Genomic DNA, 22,053 nt, shown 5'->3' on the forward strand with positions numbered 1-22,053 from the left:
TTCTGCTCCAGTAGTTAGGAGTGGCTGCAACAATGTTCCTTTGTAAAGAAGCATGTACTCAGTCCACAAAGGTGAGGTGCTCGCTAGAAGGCCAAAGAATCAGAGCTTTGCCATTATGGTTCACTTGGTATGATAGTCAAATTTTTTTTTTTAAAAGTCAGACAAATATTGGTGTAGTGTGGCCTGGGTAGCAACAGTAAGCGTTTAAGAGAAGGATGTGCATTTTGAAATAAAGAAAGAGAACAGAGACATGTCTGCATGTACTGTGTGTTGTGAGTGTCACAATTGTGTGAATGTATGTATTTGGAAGGTGAAATTTAAAACTGAAAAACAAGCAGATATAAAAAAAAAACACCAATAAATGCAGTTTTGCATTTACATAAAAACAAAATATATTTTAAATGCAACTAGTATAAATACATGCATTTGACTTGATATTGTCCACTTATAATCCCCTGCAAAGCAGCACTCAGACTGGAAGAACACTAAAGAACAGTCATGCTCTGCTACACAAGCATATTCTGAGGCAGGAAAGGGGGCAAGCTGTGTTGCTTAAAGTGTTAATAAACCCAGGACCCCACATTCACTATACCACATTCTCCCACAGTACACAGAACACGGAAATGCAAATATTTAGTAAATATTTTAGTAAATATATTTGGCTAAATACCTTTTCTCATAAGCAGTATATAGCAGTCTTGTGCCCTCTATCAGTGTCTGGTTAACCTGTTCAGATCCGGGCTATTGCCAAATGACAGCAACAGCGCGGATCTACATTACCGGGACTACGTCTATTGACGTCGTCCCCTTTCCTCGTTCCCAGCACGCTCTCATGAGCGCGCCTCGGGGAAAATCTGTGTTGGCCGTGTCCCTTGGATACAGCCAATCACAGATCGCTGTAAACGGCCAATCCAATGAGAGATGATCTGAAATGTAAACAATTGAGATCATCTCTTATTGCCGGCTCTCTCTCCTCACACAGAGACAGCGTGTGAGGAGAGAGAGCTTCTGTGAGTACATTTTTGGCAGTATAAAAGCGAAGTGTGCCCAAAAAGTGCCCAACAGTGCCCACAGGGACATCTATCAAGTGCCATCAGTGCCCACCTGTGCGCATCAGTGCCCACTTGTGCCATCAGTGCCCGTCTGTGCCCATCAGTGCCCGTCTGTGCCCATCAGTGCCCATTTGCAATCAGTGCGCATCTGTGCAATCAGTGCGCATCTGTGCCCACTCATCAGTGCCCATCTGTGCCATCTCATCAGTGCCTATCTGTGCCACCTCATCAGTGCCCATCTGTACCAATCAGTGCCCATCTGTGCTGCCTCAGTGCACATCTGTGCAATCAGTGCACAAATGTGCTGCCTCATCAGTGCCCATCTGTGCCCCCTCAACAGTGCCCATCTGTGCCACCTCAACCATGCCCATTTGTGCCACTTCAACAGTGCCCATCTGTGCCACCTCAACAGTGCACATCTGTACCAATCAGTGCCCATCTGTGCCGCCTCATCAGTGCACATCTGTGCAATCAGTGCACATCTGTGCCGCCTCATCAGTGCCCATCTGTGCCGCCTTATCAGTGCCCACCTGTGCCACCTCACCAGTGCCACATCAGTGCATATCTGTGCCCACCCGTGCCACCTCATTAGTGTAAATCTGTGCAATCAATCAGTGCACATCTGTGCTGCTTCCTCGGTGCCCATCTGTGCTGCCTCAGTGCCCATCTGTGCCGCCTCATCAGTGCCCATCTGTGCCACCTCATTAGTGCCCATCTGTGCCGCCTCATCAGTGCCCATCTGTGCCGCCCCATCAGTGCACATCTGTGCCGCCTCATCAGTGCCCATCTGTGCGATCAGTGCCCATCTGTGCCGCCTCATCAGTGCACATCTGTGCCATCAATCAGTGCACATCTGTGCTCATCAGTGCCACCTCATCAGTGCAGGCTTAGCACACACCTGTGCAATCTCATAACCACCAGCAGCCATGTCCAAAAAAAGCTTTTCCGCCGAGGAGGCATACCAAATTCTTTCCACGGCCGACGAGAGCAACAGGGAGCTCTCTTTTTCGGATTCCCTTTCCAATTCGGATTCTGATGTAAATTACAAGCCAGTCCTCAGTAGTGGAACACTAACAGACTCAGAGGAGGAAGAAACTCGGCCCGCCAAACGAAGGCGTTCTAGTGAGGAGGCAGTGGCATCCACCAGCACCGCAGTGGCATCCACTAGCACCGCAGCGCAGTGCCATTCACCAGCACCGCAGTGCCATCCACCAGCACTGCAGTACCTCGGCAAGAAAGGCCAAGTACCAGTGGGGTGTCACCTCAGCCCCAAAGGGTTAGGTCCCATGCCAGCCTTCCCTATGCCCTCCAGAACCCCTTGTGGCTTCCTCCTAATTCAGGAGAAGCTAGCGTTCCCCCTTTCACTGCCCAGCCAGGAGTCCAGGTGGATACAGAGAATTTTACCCCAATTAATTTTTTTAATAAAATTTTTACGGAGGACATGTTGGCGTCAATTGTTACCCAGTGCAACCTGTATGCACAGCAATTTATTTTGCAAAATCCCACATCATATTATGCCCATCCCTACGAGTGGAGAGACCTGACAGTGGAGGAGTTCAAGTTTTTTTTGGGCCTCACATTTAATATGGGGCTCACCAAAAAAAACAGAATTCCGTTCCTATTGGTCAACCCACCCCCTCCACCACATGCCGCTCTTCTCCGCGGTAAGGCCCAGAACCAGGTATCTGATGATAATGAGGTTCCTACATTTCAGCGACAATGCCCAATGCCCTCCCCGAAATTATCCAAATTATGACAGGCTTTACAAAATTCGGCCAATATTAAATTATTTTTCTGAAGTATTCCCCCAGCTGTTCACCCCGGACCAACACATAAGTGTGGATGAGTCCCTTGTTAAATTTAGCGGCAGGCTTAAAATTAAGCAATTTATCCCCAGCAAAAGGGCCCGCTAAGGGGTGAAGGTGTACAAATTATGTGATCGAGCCACAGGGTACACATATTCCTTCATAGTTTACGAAGGGAAGGACACCCCCCTAATTGCCCGGACTACTTGGGATCCAGCGGGAAAGTTGTTTGGGACCTCATATACCCCCTACTGGAGAAAGGCTACCACCTGTATGTAGACAACTTCTACACTTCTCTGCCCCTGTTCCACAACCTTCACCGGAAGAAGACGCCAGCATGTGGCACCGTAAAAAAGAATCGGAAGGGCTTTCCTCAAAGTCTTGTTAATAAGAAGTTGAGAAAAGGAGAAACGGCAAGTCTGCATAACAAAAACATTCTGGCAGTGAAGTGGAGGGACAGAAGGGATGTGTACATGTTGTCTTCCATCCACAATAACACCTATGTGGAAATCCCCAGAAGGAATGGCCCCATCCAGAAACCAACATGCATCCATGAATACAATTTGTTTATGGGGGAGTCGACTTCAACGATCAAATGTTGGAACCATACCTTGCCACAAGATGGACATACCATTGGTACAAAAAAGTAGAAATGTATTTTTTTCAATTGGCCATATTCAATTCCTATAGCATTTACTGCAACTCCACCCAAAACCCCCAACCCTTTCTTGGCTACCAGGAGGAAATTTACACTGCCCTTACATTCCTGAACAGCCCACCAGAAAACATCTGATCAGATGTTGTTAGTCGACTCTCCGAACGCCACTTTCCAGATAAACTCCCTCCCAAACCAACAGGCCAAAGATGTCAAAAAAGATATAAGGTACCAGAGCAGGAGTCAGAAGAGACACATCTTATTATTGTGCACAATGTCCTTTCCAACCAGGCCTCTGCATAGGTGAATGTTTCCGCCGTTACCATACTTCACTAAATTATTAGTGAAGTATGGTAAACGTAATCCTCAGTTCCTGCCTTCACACCCCTTATGCCACTGCCTGCTCTGTAACTGACCCAGGCTTGTTATTCGACCACGCTTCTGCCTGCCGATTTTGTACATACCGCTGCCTGATCTGGAACTGACCCTGGACTATTATTCGACCATGCTTCTGCCTAACGATTCTGTACATACCTCTGCCTGATCTGGAACTGACCTTGGACTGTTTGACCATGCCTCTTGCCTGCCTCTTGGACTGATCTTGTACCCTGCAACTGGACTAGTGGGATTCAACACAGGGGTGTCACATATGTGAGGGGCTCCAGAATAGTTTTTCTGGATGAAGAAAACAATTTTCTTTGTTTTCTCATTCCTAGATTAGGGTCTGGAGACTCGGAGGCTTCAAAGAGATTTGGGTGGGAGAAGCCTCTACCCCTGTCCCCATTCTGTCCTGAATGAGGCCCTACTTCTGCCTGCTGCCTGTATGACTTACTGCCGTCATGCCTCTGTTTGTCGCACTGACCACAGCACATGGACCATGTTCCTGCCTACTTCCAAGACCAATATTTTGGCACTGCTGACAATCTCTGCCTGCACTGACCCTGCACTGCACTGACCTATGGACAGTATCCCTGCCTGCTGCCTGTACTGACTATGGACAGTATTCCTGCCTGCTGCCTGAAAAATTGTGTTCGCTGTTGCTGACCTGGACCAGTGCTATCCTCCTGTGGACAACTGTACTACTAAAACCACAGGTAATCTTTTGTTTCTCTTTGCTCAGCATAATGTATTTTGGGGTGTAATTCTTGGTATGTGCATGCTATGTGTCCCTGGAACACCTGATGGTGTTCCTTGCATGTTGGATCTCTGTATGTGGCTAGGCTGTGTAAAGGTCTCACACATGTGGTATTGCCATACTCAGAAGGAGCGGCAGAATGTATTTTGGGGTGTCATTTTTACTACGTAAATGCTATGTGTTGGAAATATCTTATAAACGGACAACTTTATGTAAAAAAAAATGCGTTTTCATTTTTTTCCACATTTTCCAAAAACTTCTGGAAAAAAATGAACCGTTCAAAAGACTCATTATGCATTGGGGTGTGTGCTTTCCAAAATAGGGTCATTTTGTGGGCGTTTCCATTGTCCTGGTGCTCCAGGGCCTTCAAAATTGTAATAGGTCGGTGAGAAATGAGATGTGTAATTTATGCTCCTAGAACACCTGAAGGTGCTACTTCAATGTTAGGCCTCTGTATGTGGTCAGGCTGTGTAAAAGTCTCGCACATGTGGTATCGTTTTACTCAGGAGGAGTAGTAGAATGTATTTCGGGGTGTTATTTTTGCTATGTAAATGATATGTGTTGGAAATATCTTATAAACGGACAACTTTGTGTAAAAAAAAAATGCGTTTTCATTTTTTTCCACATTTTCCAAAAACTTCTAGAAAAGAATGAACCATTCAAAAGACTCATTATGCCTCATAGATTATACATTGGGGTGTGTGCTTTCCAAAATGGGGCCATTTTGTTGGCGTTTCCATTGTCCTGGTGCTCCAGGGCCTTCAAAATTGTAATAGGTGGGTGAGAAATGAGATGTGTAATTTATGCTCCTAGAACACCTGAAGGTGCTACTTCAATGTTAGGCCTCTGTATGTGGTCAGGCTGTGTAAAAATCTCACACATGTGGTATCGTTTTACTCAGGAGGAGTAGCAGAATGTATTTCGGGGTGTTATTTTTGCTATGTAAATGCTATGTGTTGGAAATATCTTATAAACGGACAACTTTGTGCAAAAAAAAATGCGTTTTCATTTTTTTCCACATTTTCCAAAAACTTCTGGAAAAAAATGAAATGTTCAAAAGACTCATTATGCCTAATAGATTATACATTGGGGTATTAGCTTTCCAAAATGGGGTTATTTTGTGGGCGTTTCCATTGTCCTGGTGCTCTAGGGCCTTCAAAAGTGTAATAGGTAGTCAACAAGTTAGATGGGTAATTTATGCTCCTTGAACACCTGATGATGCTCCCTGCATGTTGGGCCTCTGTATGTGGCCAGTTAGTGAAAAAGTCCTGCACATGTGGTATTGTAATACTCAGGAGGAGTAGCCGAATGTATTTTGGGGTGTCATTTGTGGTATGCACATTCCATGTGAGAGAAATAAGTTATTACAATGACAATTTTCTGAAAAAAATATAAAAAATAAAAAAAAACCTTAATTTGCAAAGAATTGTGGGAAAAAATGACAACTTCAAATAACTCACCATGTCTCTTACTAAATACCCTGGAATGTCTACTTTACAAAAAGGGGTAATTTGGGGGGCATTTGTACTTTCCTGGCTTGTTAGGGTCTCAAGAAATGAGATGGGCCTCAGTACATCAGGTGTGATCAGATGTGATCATTTTTTTATGATTTGCACCATAGCATGTAGACTCTATAAATTTCACACAGACCACATAATATCCACTAATTTGGGTTATTTTTACCAAAGATATGTAGCAGTATAAATTATGGCCAACATTTATGAAGAAAAATTGCTAATTTGCAAAATTTTATCACAGAAACGAAGAAAAAAGCATTTTTTTTCCTTTTTTCATTTATAGTGCAAAAATTTAAAAAAACCCAGAGGTGATCAAATACCACCAAATGAAAGCTCTATTTGTATGAAAAAAAGGACAATAGAATCATTTGGGTACAGTGTTGCATGACTGAGTAATTGTCATTCAAAGTGTGAGAGCACTGAAAGCTGAAAATTGGTCTGGGCAGGAGGGGGGTTTAAGTGCCCAGTAAGCAAGTGGTTAAAGCTTGTATGAGGAGTTTTCATTTTCCTCTAACTGTCCTATGAGGCTGCATGACTCCTGAACCTCTGCCCTCTGTCTGGGCAGTGCTGATTGGCCCTGTGATGGATCTTGGATACCCCGTTTGGGCACCTCCGCCAGACCTGTGTCTCCTGTTCTCCAAATGCACCCGCAGCCGGCAGATTCAACAAAACCACCCTTAGCCCCCAATCATGAGGCAGACCACACAGGTGTTGAGGGTTAAACATGCAGAGCATAAACTGTTTATTAAGTAGTACAAAACATGCACCTTTAAACACACTTAGGGACACGCCCCTTAGCCTTGTCATAGAGGGGGTAGGGGACAAGCAGTATGACAAGCAGGCAGCCCCTCCTTACACATCCCCTGCTGGGATGTGTCTCCACACCTTTTGTCTACGTGCCATGACATTACAGAATTAAACACCGTAACAAGAGGGGGAGGATGCGGAGAACGGATGCAACTTACATAGGGACATTACTACATTATCCCCACGCCATTTTGTCCCCAAGTCTTGTAGCCCGACACTTTGGGCATACTGCCATCTTGTAAATGCCTTTATCCGCTAAAAGTAAGTTGTTTGTGGAATAAAAGTATATATTTAGCCCAGCCGGGTCAATAGGTTTAAGTAGCCAGAAACGGCTCCACAATCCAGGCCACAGCGCGTTCATCCGGTTCTGATTAACCGGCGACCGAGGACACAAATGTCTGGAGGTGGCATCTTGTCCTGGTTGCAGGAGATGGCAAATCCCTCCAAATCTCCTGTTCTCTGCTGGGCCATAGTCTGTGGATAGGAGGCTAGACCACAGCCCCCTCCAAAATACACAGTGACAGTGGGTTCTGTCACAGGCTCTGTGCCAAAAAAAAAAACAGTCTAGCAATACACACCAAACTGAGCATGGGCAGCGTGCCCTCAAGGCTCTGTCCTATCCGGAGATAGATTGGGAACTGTGGAAGAAAGGGAGGATCAGAGAAGACAGGATCAACCAGCGTTTTTAAACAATATGCAGGATTAACCCCTTAGGTCCCACAGTGAGTATAACAAGCATGCTTTACTGCATATACAGACTGATTTTACTGTTGTGGGTTTAGTAGTACTTTAACTGTCGAAGAGAAAATCCAGGTCACTAAGCAGGCTGTACTTATTAAACACTTCACGCAACCTGTACATCATTTTGTTGAAGTGGTTATACCAGGGTGATGCCTGCAGCCAGAGGCATCAACCTGGTACCGTTTTTTAGAGTGGACAGTCGGCTTTCATGTAATAACAGCCGATGAGGCTAAGCAGCCGCTCGCCCATTATTACAAGCAGGGGGATGGGATGTCCCCCTCCTCACTCCCGCTGCCTTCCGCCGCTCCGCCAGGGTCTCCCATCCCACTGGGAGACCGGAGCCACCATCCAACATGTCCACCAGTTGGCAGGAGTCTCCAACAATCGGCTTTGAACAGGTCTCCGATGTAGTAACTGTTACTTCTGGTTTACTCAGCAGCCAACGGCGCTGAAATTAAAAAAATCCAAGGTATTCAAAAATGCCAATCTTGACTTTTGAATACTTTGAAGTGCAGAGGAAGGGTTTGGGGTCTTTTAGACCCCAGATCCCTGCATAAAGAGTACGCGTCACTGCCCATTACTGTCACAAGGGATGTTTACATTCTTTGTGACAGCAATAAAAGTGATCAGATTTTTTTTTAAAGGAACAGTGTAAAAATAATAAATAAATAAATAAGAAAAAAAATGAAAGCGCCCCCGTCCCCACGTGCTCGCGCACCAAAGAAAACGCATTCATAAGTCGCGGCCGCAAATGTAAACAGTGTTCAAATCACACATGTGAGGTATTGCCGCAATCATTAGAGCGATAGCAATAATTCTAGCAAAAGACCTCCTCTGTAATGCCCTGTACACACGGTCGGACATCGATTGGACATTCCGACAACAAAATCCATGGATTTTTTCCAACGGATGTTGGCTCAAACTTGTCTTGCATATACACAGTCACACAAAGTTGTCGGAAAATCCAATCGTTCTGAACGCGGTACGTCGGGACTATAAACGGGGCAGTAGCCAATAGCTTTAGTCTCTTAATTTATTCTGAGCATGCTTGGCACTTTGTGCGTCGGATTTGTGTACATACCATCGGAATTTCTGACAACAGATTTTGTTGTCGGAAAATTTTATAGCAAGCTCTAAAACTTTGTGTGTCGCAAATTCCTATGGAAAATGTGTGAGGGAGCCTACACACGGTCGGAATTTCCGACAACAAGGTCCTATCACTCAATTTCCATCGGAAAATCCTATCTTGTGTACAGGGCATAACTCTAAACTGGTAAATGTAAAAAAATTTAAAAGCATCGCCTATGGAGATTTTTAAGTACCGTGGTTTGTCACTATTCCACGAGTGCGTGCAATTTTAAAGCGACAGGTATCTATTTACTCGGCCTAACATCATCTTTCACAATATACAAAAAATGGGCTAACTTTACTGTTTAGTTTTTTTTTTTTTAATTCAGCGAAGTGTATTCTTGAAATACCACTGCGCAAATACCGTGTGACATAAAATATTGCAACGACCGCCATTTTATTCTATAGGGTCTTTGCTAAAAAAATATATATAATGTTTGGGAGTTCTAAGTAATTTTCTAGCAAAAAATACAGATTTTATCTTGTAAACAACAAGTGTCAGAAATAGGCCTGGTTTTGAAGTGGTTAAGTAGTTAGTAAGGCTATGTACTGTAAATCTCAAGGATAGATGGGCAGAAATACAAATCCTTTAACAGATAAAACAATTCCCATTTTCTGTATTTCAATGGAGTATTTTGCTGTTGTCCTGAAGTTCAGCTTCACAGCTGTGTGAATATATACCAAAAAGGTATCTGTTAAAGAAAAATTTGGGGAAAAAGGAAGCCATGTTTTGAGTTGCTGGACAGTGTAAACAGTTATAGGTATTTCTGTTGAAACGGTTGAAAAAAATTGATATTCCCCTTTTTTCCTTTCACATTAAAGTTATACCTTTACTTTTAAGCAAATGCTTAATGTAGGCTTTACAACACTGTTGAAATTCATACTGAGAAGCTGAAAAGAATCAGACTTTAGGATTATAAAGGCTACAAGAACAATTCTCAATAAATAATACAAGCCAGAAACTGTGAAGACTGCTGTGCGGTCTCAATTCTTGCTCCTGGTACACACATACGGCTTCTGCATTGTTGCTTTTTAGTTATTTTTGTAAGCAGCAGCTTTATGTTTAAATGGCATAGATTTGCTTAACATAAACCTGTCACAACCCTATCTACAATAGCGATAGTATCTTGTAATAACTTTTTTGGAATGTGAAAAAAAAATCAGTTCTAGAGCCTGGGATATGCCTCAAAGTAATATTAAGAAATTACAGACATTGATGGAAAGCCACTGTGATGATAGTGAAGTTTGGTGAACCATAAACTCTGTAGAAAAAATAGGGAAGTGGCATTGAACAAAATACCACCCTCATTTTCCCCAAAATTCCAGTTGGTAACAAGACAGTGAGTTGAAACTTCTTCCCATGCTAAGCCAACAAGGAAAATAGCATATTTGACAAAAAAACAACCCACCTAGCAGGAATGCTGGACGTCATAAACCTCCACTAGCACATGCTGTTTAAAGGACTTCTGATGAAGCACTGTCATATATTTTCAAGCTATTATTGGTCTGGTGTGCAATTTAGGAATGTACATCTATTAGACTGGAAAATTAAGCTATACTGATCTACAGCTGAACTCCACAGAGTTAAAGTGGTTGTAAACTCTCACATACTGTATACCCAGTGAAGTGAACAGTCTCAGATGATACACAGGGATTAAACAAATCCTCCTACATATGTTTTATTTGTTTACCTGCAGTCTTCTCTTCCCTACACCCCTTCGCAGATTGTGTTAAAAATCTTTCTTCATCTGTCAGGAGCACAGAGGAGGGGGTGGAGAGGCTGCAGTTACAGTGTGTAAGAGCTGATTGGAAGAAGAACTGTGTTCTGAATAGACAAGCTGTGTGCTGAGCTCCCTTTCCCGACACAAATCTCATGTGTTGAAAAACTTCTCAGAAGGGACTCATGCTGATAACAGAGGAACAAAGCAACAGAGAGAAACAAGGCTTCGAGCTTTGGAGAGAGATAAGTAAACACTACAGATATCTGTGCTCAGATTCCATGACCGAGGTTTACAACCACTTTAAATTTTATAAATTTCCCATAACTCATAGGGCCAGTTCACACCATAGAAACGCAGTCTAGATGCGTCCCATCTTTTCTGCTTTTCTGCATGTGCGTTTTTGATGCAGTCCAGTGCATTTCCCCCCCCTCTTTTTTCTTAACCATAAATAAGAACATGTGTGTTCCAGTGCATTTTTGGTGCATTTAGGTGTGTTCTGGTGCGTTCCAGTGAAATTTTAATGCATTTTACAGAGTTCCAGAACAGTTTCGTGCAGGGAAAATGCAGCATGTTCTACTTTTTTTCCTTAGGCACTGGTGCTGGTGCCACAACACTGCAACCCCTCACAGATACTCTTGTTGAGCACAGGAATGTGCCCTGCCGTGAAATATTACAGCAAAAATTGTAATTACGCGCCCCTGTTAAACAGGGGCAGAAAAATTGGGCCTTATGCCGCGTACACACGACCGGACTTTACGGCATACTTGGTCCGGCGGACCGGAGTCCGTCCGACAATTCGATCGTGTGTGGGCTCCGGCTGACTTTTTTTCCCAAAAGTTCGACGGGCCTAGAAATGAAACATGTTTCAAATCTTTCCGATGGACTCGAGTCCGGTCGAAAAGTCTGCTCGTCTGTATGCTAGTCCGACGGACAAAAACCGACGCTAGGGCAGCTATTGGCTAAACAGGGGCAGAAAAATTGGGCCTCAGGCACTGGTGCTGGTGCCACAACACTGCAACCCCTCACAGATACTCTAGTTGAGTGCAGGAACGTGCCCTGCTGTGAAATATTACAGCAAAAATTGTAATTATGTGCCCCTGTTAAATCGGGGCAGAAAAATTGGGCCTTAGGCGCCGGTGGTGGTGCCACAATACTGCAACCCCTCACAGATACTCTAGTTGAGCGCAGGAACGAGCCCTGCTGCAAAATATTACAGCAAAAATTGTAATTACATGCCCCTGTTAAAAAGGGGCAGAAAAATTGGGCCTTAGGCAGTGGTGGTGGTGCCGCAACACTGCAACCCCTCACAGATCCTCTTGTTGTATGTAGGAACGAGCCCTGCTGCAAAATATTACAGTAAAAATTGTAATCCACGCTCCTGTTAAACAGGGGCAGAAAAATTGGGCCTTAGCCACTGGTGGTGGTGCCCAGAACCAAAAATGTTCTTAGAAGCTATCAACATGAACATTTAGGAGGAATAGGATAGTCACTCAGCATAACAGGATAGTCATTTAGCATCAGCATAGGCAGTCTTGAAGGGATCTCACATTCATAAAAAATAAATGGTTACATCAGCATCAGGTGCTTGGTAGCTGGTGATCCAAGACTGATCATTTTTATGAAGGTGAGCCGATCAACCGAGTCGGTGGACAGGCGCACTCTGTGATAGGTTACAAAGCCTCCAGCAGCACTGAATGTGTGTTACAAAAGAACAGTGGATGAAGGACAGGCCAGTAGCTCAATTGCATACTGTGCAAGCTCTAGTCAGTGATCCATCCTCAACACCCAGTAACCCAGTGGATTTTCGGTTGGAAAGGTCTCCAAGTCTGATCTTGCCCCTAGGTATTCCTGCACCATGTACAACAGACACTGGCAATGGTTGCTGGAACCGATCAGAGTCTGACAAGCCTGTGTGTGTATATATATATATATATATATATATATATATATATATATATATATATATATATATATATATATATATATATATATATATTAAATGCACTGCAGCTAGCTGATTCAACTGCCTGCTTGAAGTATATTAGAAACTGTACACTGGGAACAGTCTGCAGTGAGTTCTAGCTAAACTGTATACAGTGGATATATATATAGCAGTCTGACAGTATATATATATATATATATATATATATATATATATATATATATATATATATATATATATTAAATACACTGCAGCTAATTGAATCAACTGCCTGCCTGTAGTATATTAGGAACAGTACAGCAGGAACGGTCTGCAGTGAGATCTAGCTAAACTGTATACAGTTGATATATATATATATATATATATATAACAGTCTGACTGTATATATATACATATTTATATATAGCTAACTGAATTAACTGCCTGCCTGAAGTATATTAGAAACAGTACAGCAGCAACGGTCTGCAGTGAAATATAGCTAACTGAATAAACTGCCTGCTCAAAGTAAATGAAATGACATACTCTATCTCTCTCTCTATCTCTCTGACTGTATATATATATATTTTAAATACACTGCAGCTAACTGAATTAACTGCCTGCCTGAAGTATATTAGAAACAGTACAGCAGCAACGGTCTGCAGTGAGATATAGCTAACTGAATAAACTGCCTGCTCAAAGTAAATGAAATGACACTCTCTCTCTCTCTCTCTATCTCTCTCTCTATGTCTCTCTCCACCAGCAACACACTACACAAGGCTGACGTGCAGGCGGCCTTATATAGTATGGGGCGTGGATTTAACCCCCTGAGCCATAATTGACCAAAGGCACCCTGCCTTTGGCCAATTATGGCTCTCTTCGCTGACGGTGCTGTGATTGGCCAAAGCATGTGGGTCATAGTGCATGCTTGGCCAATCAACAGCCAGCAATGCACTGCGATGACGCAGTGCATTATGTGCTGTGATGCACTGCTCGAATTTGGCGTGAACGGCCCATAATGTTCGATCTTCGTCGAACGATTGAACAGCCGATGTTCGGCTCGAACAGACAGCCCATCCATATATATATATATATATATATATATATATATATATATATATATATATATATATATATATATATATAAGCGGATGTAAACCCTCACATATGCCCAGTGAAGTGAACAGCCTCAGATGATACACAGGAATGACACACTCACAATCTCCCTACATAAGTTTTACATGTATATCTGCTGTCTTCAGCCGTATACATCCTTTAGAAAGTGCTCTTCGTGTTACAGATTTTCTTTTCCTGTTCACCACTGGGACTGGATTCTTGGTATACAGCCAAGACAGCTTTTTGGAGGAAAGGCACACACCCTCCCTCCACATTGGCAAAGAAAGAAAAGAATGTGCAGAGCTTTGCTCTGAGATGGCAAGCTGTGTGCTAATCTATTTATAGCAACCTCCCCCGACACACACTTCAGGCTGATGTCTCGAGAACTTGGCAAAAGTTATCATGCTGATAACAGAAGAACTGAGAAGGAGAAAGCTACAGGACATAGTGCTTTAAAGAGAGATAAGAAAACACTACAGCTATGTGCCCAGTTTAAATTTCATGAATCGGGTTTACAACCCATAATTTCATCTTGATAAAGGTTGTGATGATTTTTAGATTAAGGAGCTCCTTATGAAAATATAGACTTACCCAAGATAGACTTTTTGATTGGGTCAGATTAGCTCTACAAAACCGTGTCTAGGCACAAAGAAAGATAGCTGTATGAGCAGATGGCAGCTCACATTTTACCACTGGAACTTTTAAATACTAAAAGTAATTTATGAGGGCTAGTGACTCTTGCAATATCAAAATGGACTTAAAGTGTTACTAAACCCACAACAGTAAAATCAGTCTGTATATGAAGTAAAGCATACTTGTTATGCTCACTGTGGAACCTAAAGGGGTTAATCCTTTGTATTGTGTAAAAAAGGCTGTTCGATCCTGCCTTCTCTGATCCTCCCCTTCTTCCACTGTCCCCAATCCATCTCCTGATAGAACAGAGGCTTGGAGACAAGCTGCACATGCTTAGTTTGGTGTGTATTGCTAGAGAGTATTCTTTTTTTTTTTTGGAGAGTGCATGTGATCAGCACAGGGTCAATCAGCACTGTCCAGACAGAGGATCAGGAGTCCTGCAGTCTTATAGGACAGTCAGAGCATAATGAAAACTCCTCCTACAAGCTTTAACCAGACACTGATAGAAGTCACAAGACTGCTCTAACTGCTGATGAGAAAAAGTATTTAGCAGTTTATATTTATTAAAATAATTGCATTTCCATGTTCTGTGTACTGTGGGAGACCAGATATAGTGAATGCAGGGTCTTGGGTTTAGTAAAACTTTATTCTTCAAGGTACCTGAACTCTGCACTGTACCATAGGCCAAGTGGACTTTACTTAACCACTTGCCACCCGCTCACCGTCAAATGGCGCAGGAGCGGTGCGGCTCTTGTTCTGGGAGGATGTCATAAGACAGCGCCCCAGGACGGCGGCTCCCGCACATCTGCAGGGGTGCACAGTGCGGCGATCGTGATAGTGCTGTCTTCCTAGGACATGGCGCGACCCAGGTCTCTGTAAAGAGCCGATGACACGGCTCTTTAACCATGTGATCAGCTGTGTCCAATCACAGCGGTCACATGTAAATGCTATCCGCACCTCACACTGACAGAGTGTGTGGCGAGGAATGCCAATCTGTGGTATCTCCTCGCAGGGGAGACCAGGGCAGGTAATCAGGGCACTGATCATCAGTGCCCTGATTACAGTAAAGCCCCATCAGTGCCACCAATCAGTGCCCATCAGTGCCACCAATCAGTGCCCACTAGTGACACCAATCAGTGCCCATTAGTGATACTAGTCAGTGCTGCCTTCTTGTGCCCATCAGTGCCTGCTCATCAGTGCTGCCCATCAATGCCGATCAGTGCCACCTATCTGTGCCACCTATCAGTGCCCAGCAGTGCTGCACATCAGTGCCCACCAGTGCGGCATATTAGTGCCTTCTCATCAGTGCCACCCAATCAGTGCCCAGAAGTGCCGCCTCATCAGTGCCCATCAGAGCAGCCAATCAGTGCCCATCAGTGCAGCCTTGTCAGCGCACATCAATGAAGGAGAAAAATTACTTATTTACTAAATTTACTGACAGAAACTAAGCAAAACTTTTTTTTTCCCAAAATTTTCAGTCCTTTTTCTTTTTTTTTAGTAAAAAATAAAAAACCCATCAGTGATTAAATATTGTCAAAAGAAATCTCTATTTATGTGATGAAAATTATTAAAAATTCATATGGGTACAGTGTTGCATGACCGCGCAATTGTCATTCAACGTGCGACAGCTGAAAGCTGAAAATGGTCTGGGCAGGAAGGGGGTGAAAGTGCCCTGTATTGAAGAAGTTAAGTATGTTTTTCATTTTTTTTTTTAAATGTTACAGTTGCTTATGTCTGTTTTGTAATACCTTTTTTGTAAATATTTCTTGCACTGTTTTCTTCTCAATAAACAATATTTAAAAATCATTAGGCTGCATCTCTGAATTCTCTAACTGGAGTTTATGTAACTCTGCCTCTCTAAAGAAGCTACTATAGTATAAACACTATTACTTGCAGCAAGTGATATAGACATTTTTAAAAAGGTCAGAACCACAATAGTAAATTCTGTAAACAGTGCATTTTTGAGTTAAAATACATTGTGACTACCATGTGTATGTGTGTTAAGTATTAACAGCTTAGTTAACCTGTCCCAGTGATGGTCACTCTTAATCTGCTGTCCTGTAAACTGGAAAATCTTTGTGCAGGGTAAGGATGAGAGTGTGCTTGTTACAGTCACTGCTTACTCACTTCCTGTAAAGACAACCTGGTCCACCAGGGGTGTAATACTCTGTCATTTTACTGACCCTGTGGAGTTTGTTTTAAGAGTCCACCACTTTGCCCATGTAGGGAAAAATGGCAGGTTCTCTTGAAAGAACAACCCCTGCAGCACCATAAGAACCAGGTATCCAATTCTTGTATGAGCACTGTGATGGATGGTATCTCATCTTATACTGAGTTTTAAACTTCCTTTCCTCCCAAACATGACAACATAATGCCGCTCAGACCCAGGTATTGTAATCTGGGGGTAAGGTTAGGAGGTCCCATGCTTCCCTATACAAAGCAAATATTTCTCAAGGGCTCCAATACAGCAACAGAGCAGTGCAGAAGCATAGCAAAATGTAAGTATCAGCTGGTACTAAACTGCTATATGTTTCAATAGAACCTATCAGTTTGCTCTAAATGGGTCTAGGAGACCACATATGATTGACAGCTTGCTCCTGCACTTTTGTTTTAGCAAAAATTATACAATCTGTGATAAATAATAATAATAATGATTAATAAGTAGATTTTATTTAAGTCACAAAGAGAGGCTTGCTATAAGTTCTAATGAGTCATTTTAGAAAAGTTTAATCTTCCAATAATAAACATTAAAATCATTTTTAGGTGAAATACATTTGTATGTTTTGTTTAAAAAAAAAATCCAAAGCTTAACCTGCAAGTACTTAAAGTCAGTCTGAGATCCCAAAGGCATGAACCCTTATTGTAGAAAACATATGGAGCTGGAATCTATTCCTCTAATCTACAGAGAACATGGTGTGTGGCTGAAATTGGATATATTAAGTGTTTACTGAGGCCTTCAACTTTGTAATTAACAAATCTTGAACATATCTGGAAAATCAATATGCCCATAATACAAAGTTAGAATGTTTGCTAAACTTTACCCTTTTTCTTAAAGAATAAAGCTTTTCATTACTAAAGAGTAACTTCACCTGGGATGTAAAAAAATTAAAAGTCAGCAGCTAAAAACACTGTAACTGCTGACTTCTAGGCATTCAGGGTGAACAGCACCACTCCAGACCTGTGCCTCCCCTCCACTGTGGACACTCCAGGAGTTGGCACAGGAACCCATATGTGCTCATGATCCAAAGACACTAATAATCACAAACTGCACAACAATGTCAACTCTTTCATCCCCGGCTATTCAACCACAAATAGGATAACAGAATATGAAACATTCCCACACAGGGACCACCCCTCTTTTATGCACTCCACAATAATAGGCTTAGTCATAAGGATATTTCGGTGTCTATCGTGTGTCCAGGCTGAACCACTGATGGGAGCTGCACATTGCATTCTCAATTTTTTATTTTTTTTTACATGATAAAACCTACCCGGCTTTTCCCTCTGAAATTGCGGCCTAATCAGCTGTTAACATACTGTGCATCAAGTCTGTACATTATTTCTGGATTTTTTTTTGTGAAATAATACAGTCTAACATTGTTTTCTTGAATAAAACCTACCTGTGTCCCTCCGAAACTGGTCCTACAAAGCTGCCTACAAAGTGTGCATTAAGTCTGTACAATTCTTCTGGGTTTTTTGTGAAATAATACACTCAAATTTTGATTTCTTATTTAAACCTGCCTAGCCCCTCCCTCTGTATCATTGGCTTACTAAAGCTGCGTACATAGAATTTATTGAGTCTGTACAATTTTTGTGCCTTTTTTCTGTGAAATGGCACACCCTAATTTTGATTTCTTGAATAAAAACTGCCTGTTATCTTTCTCTGAAACCTGAATCCTACAGAAGTTGCTTATTTAGTGTGCATCATGTCTATGCAGTATCTGTGTTTTTTTGCTATGAAAGAATACACTCTAATTATGATTTCTGTATTAAAACCTACTTTGTATGTCCCTCTGAAACTGCGGCCTACTAAAGTAGCTTACATAGTGTGCATGAAATCTGTACAATATTAGGCTATAATCTTGAATTCTAGATTTAAACCTGAGCTCTCCCTCTTAAACTGCGATCTACTAAGGCCACTTACATAGTGTGCATCCATTCTGTACAGTTATTTTGGCTAAAAAATGTAATACAAAATACTGTTTAAAAACACACATAGAAATATAACCTAGTTCCTTTTAATAAAGGGATGTCATGCCAGCTATGGCAAACAAGTGTCAAATCAAATCTTTGCGTGAGGATGGCCAGCCCTTAGGTGCCTGCAATGCGGTGTATCCAAACACTAGATTCATGTAATGCTTTGTAGTAAGTGCTTAATGCTTAGTAATAAAAAAAGTCAGGTATGAGCATGTAGGCCTTTCACATGATAATTTAGAGATGGTGACTGGGGACAAAAAGAGGACACATTTATTAAATACCTTCTTCAGCTCTGTGTACACAAAGGAAATTAAATAGGCTCAATCCTATAATGGGGATAGTATTGATTTTGCCCCAAATGATCCACAATGGCTCAAAACTGATATGGTCCAGAAGCATTTATACAAAATAAAGGTGAATAAAGCACCTGGACCAGAAGGACACCCATGTGTCCTCAAAGAGTTGAGCTCTGTTATTTCAAAGCCATTGTTTATAATTTCCAGAGACTCTAAAATGACTGGTGTAGTACAACTGGATTGGTGTAGGGCCAATGTGGTGCTTAGATTTAAAAATGGATCAAAGTCTTTACCAGGTAACTGCAGACCAGTTAGTTTAACTTCTATAGTCAGGAAGACACTTGTCAGTTTAATAAAAGTCCACATGTAAGAGTTTTTACTATAAAACCATATTTTAGGCAATAGTCAGCATGGGGTCATGAAAGACTGAAGTTGTCAAGCAAATCTGCTTTCTTTTAAGAAGTAAGCAAAAACTTAGACAAAAGGGGTGGCTGTGGATATACAGTGCACCCAGAAAGTATTCATAGCGCTTCACTTTTTCTACATTTTGTTATGTTACAGTCTTATTCCAAAATGGATTAAATTCATTATTTTCCTCAAAATTCTACAAACAATATCCCATATTTACAATCTGAAAGAAGTTTGTTTGAAATCTTTTCAAATGTATTAAAAATCAAAAACAAAAAAAATCACATGTACATATTACATACATAGCCATATAGCCATATTATATATGGCTGTATTCACAGCCTTGGCCACGACACTCAAAACTGAGTTGCATCCTGTATCCACTGATCACCCTTGAGATGTTTCTACAAATTGATTGGAGTCCACCTGTGGTAAATTCAGTTGATTGGACATGATTTGGAAAGGCACACACCTGTCTATATAAGGTCCCACAGTTAACAGTGCATGTCAGGCACCGCTCATCACCTGGTCTTTACTATCCCTACAGTGAAGCATGGTGGTGGCAGCATCATGCTGTGAGGATGTTTTTCAGGGGCAGGAACTCGGAGACTAGTCAGGATTGAGGTAAAGATGAATGCAGCAATGTACAGAGACATCCTTGATGAAAACCTGTTCCAGAATGCTCTGGACCTCAGAGTGGGGCGAATGTCCATCTTCCAACAGGACAACAACCCTAAGCACACAGCCAAGATAACAAAGGAGTGGCTACAGGACAACTCTGTGAATGTCCTTGAGTGGCCCGGCCAGAGCCCAGACTTGAACCCGATTTAACATCTCTGAGAGATCTGAAAATGGCTGTGCACCAATGTTCCCCATCCAACCTAATGAAACTTGAGAGGTCCTGCAAAGAAGAATAGGAGAAACTGCCCAAAAATATTTGTACCAAGCTTGTGGCATCATACTCAAAAAGACTTGAGGCTGTAATTTGTGTCAAAGGTGCTTCAACAAAGTATTGAGCAAACGCTGTGAATACTTATGGTCATGTGATTTTTTTCGTTTTTTATTTTTTTTAAATTTGCAAAGATTTCAAACAAACTTCTTTCATGTTGTCATTATGGGGTTTTGTTTGTAGAATTTTGAGGAAAATAATACATTTAATCCACTTTGGAATAAGGCTGTAACATAAAAAAAATGTGAAAAAAAAAGCGATGTGAATACTTTCCAGATGCACGGTAGTATTGTCAGGAAACTAATACTCATACAGCTAATGTCCATGCAGCTAATGCTTGTGTGCATGTGCCAACATGCAGACAGACTCTGGCTAGTAACCAGCATGCCAAGCTGCCCTGATGTGTGCCAATCACTGGATCTTCAGATCCCTGTGACCTGTGTTCTGATCCCCTTGTTGCTGACCTGGCCTGCTCCAGACCTTGTTTTGTGGATTCTGGACTCTGACTATGCTCTTCTATCTTCCTGGTACTAACTTCGGTCTGCTGCTTTACTACATTTACTCTAGCTCTTCATGTATGACTACGTCCTCACTGTCCATCTGTGCTTACCCTGTCTTGCCATTTCACCACGTCCTTGATTTTGATGAGTACCTGTACCTGCCTATGACTGAGTGCCGTCTCAGTCTCTGTAACGAGTTTCCAAGTTCCAGTTTCCTGGTGCCATCCTGCAGATCGTCATCCTCAGTCCTCTTCTACTGTGCCTCCCTCACAGCTGACTACAGTCTAAAGACTACTGCTACCTGCTATTTGATACTGGCACCCATACTACTTTGTGCCCTGTGTCACTGCCTCCACTCTTGGTGGTGCTCAGACCAGAGGTGCAAGGGGTAGCACTCTCATCATTTCAGCTTCCAAAAAAGGTATGTGACAAGTATACTTGGATTTTGCAAAAGCTTCTGACACGATTCCCAACACACGACTAATGTGTAAGTTAAAGTCCACAGGCTCAGATTCGGTTTGTAAATGGATAGAACTGCCTTAAAGACCAAATTCAGGGAGTAGTGATTAATGATTCATACTCTGAATGGTCTAAGGCAGCGGTCATCAACCCTGTCCTCAGGGCCCACTAACAGGCCAGGTTTGCAAGATAACTGAAATCCATCACAGGTGATATCATTTGCTGTTCAGTGATTGCAGTATTCTAGTCTGCATCTCCCCAAGGTAATACATAAAACCTGGCCTGTTAGTGGGCCCTGAGGACAGGGTTAATGACCACTGGTCTAAGGTCTGGTGTTGGAACCCTTACGTTTTAACATATTTATAAATGATGTAGAGCTTAGAATTAAAAGTACTATTTCAGTGTCTGCAGATGACACAAAGGTATGCAGTGGAGTAATTTTCATGTCTCCAACTGACAATTGGACCTCAATGCACTATTTCATTGGGCAACTGTGTGGCAAATGAGGTTTAATGTTGATAAATGTAAAGTTATGCACTTGCAGGCTAAAAACATGCATGCATCATACATCCCACGACGAGAACAGCTAGGAGAATCAATGGTCAAGGATCTGGGTGTTCTGGTAGATCATGAACTTAATAATAGCATTCATACCCAAGATGGGCTTTCTAAAGCTATCTTGTATTAAAAAGGGGAGGGAGGGAGAGAGGCAGAGAGAGAGAGAGAGAGAGATCGATCATGTTGCCCCTGTACAAATCATTAGAAGACCTCATCTGGAATATGCAGTTCAATTTTGGACACCAGTTCACAAAAAAGGGTTGAAAAAGGGAAAAGTTCAGAGAAGGGCAACCAAACTGATGCATAGAGGAGCTCAGCTATGTGGATAGATTAGCTGAAGTGGACTTATTCTCTCTTGAGAAGAGGCAATTAAGGGAAGATATGATCATCATGCATAAATACATAAGTGGTTCATTTAGTGAACTTGGTGTTAAAGTGGTTAACCCTTACCTTGTAAA

This window comes from Aquarana catesbeiana, linkage group LG07 (assembly GCF_042186555.1).
Source record: "Aquarana catesbeiana isolate 2022-GZ linkage group LG07, ASM4218655v1, whole genome shotgun sequence".
Lineage (NCBI taxonomy): Eukaryota > Metazoa > Chordata > Amphibia > Anura > Ranidae > Aquarana > Aquarana catesbeiana.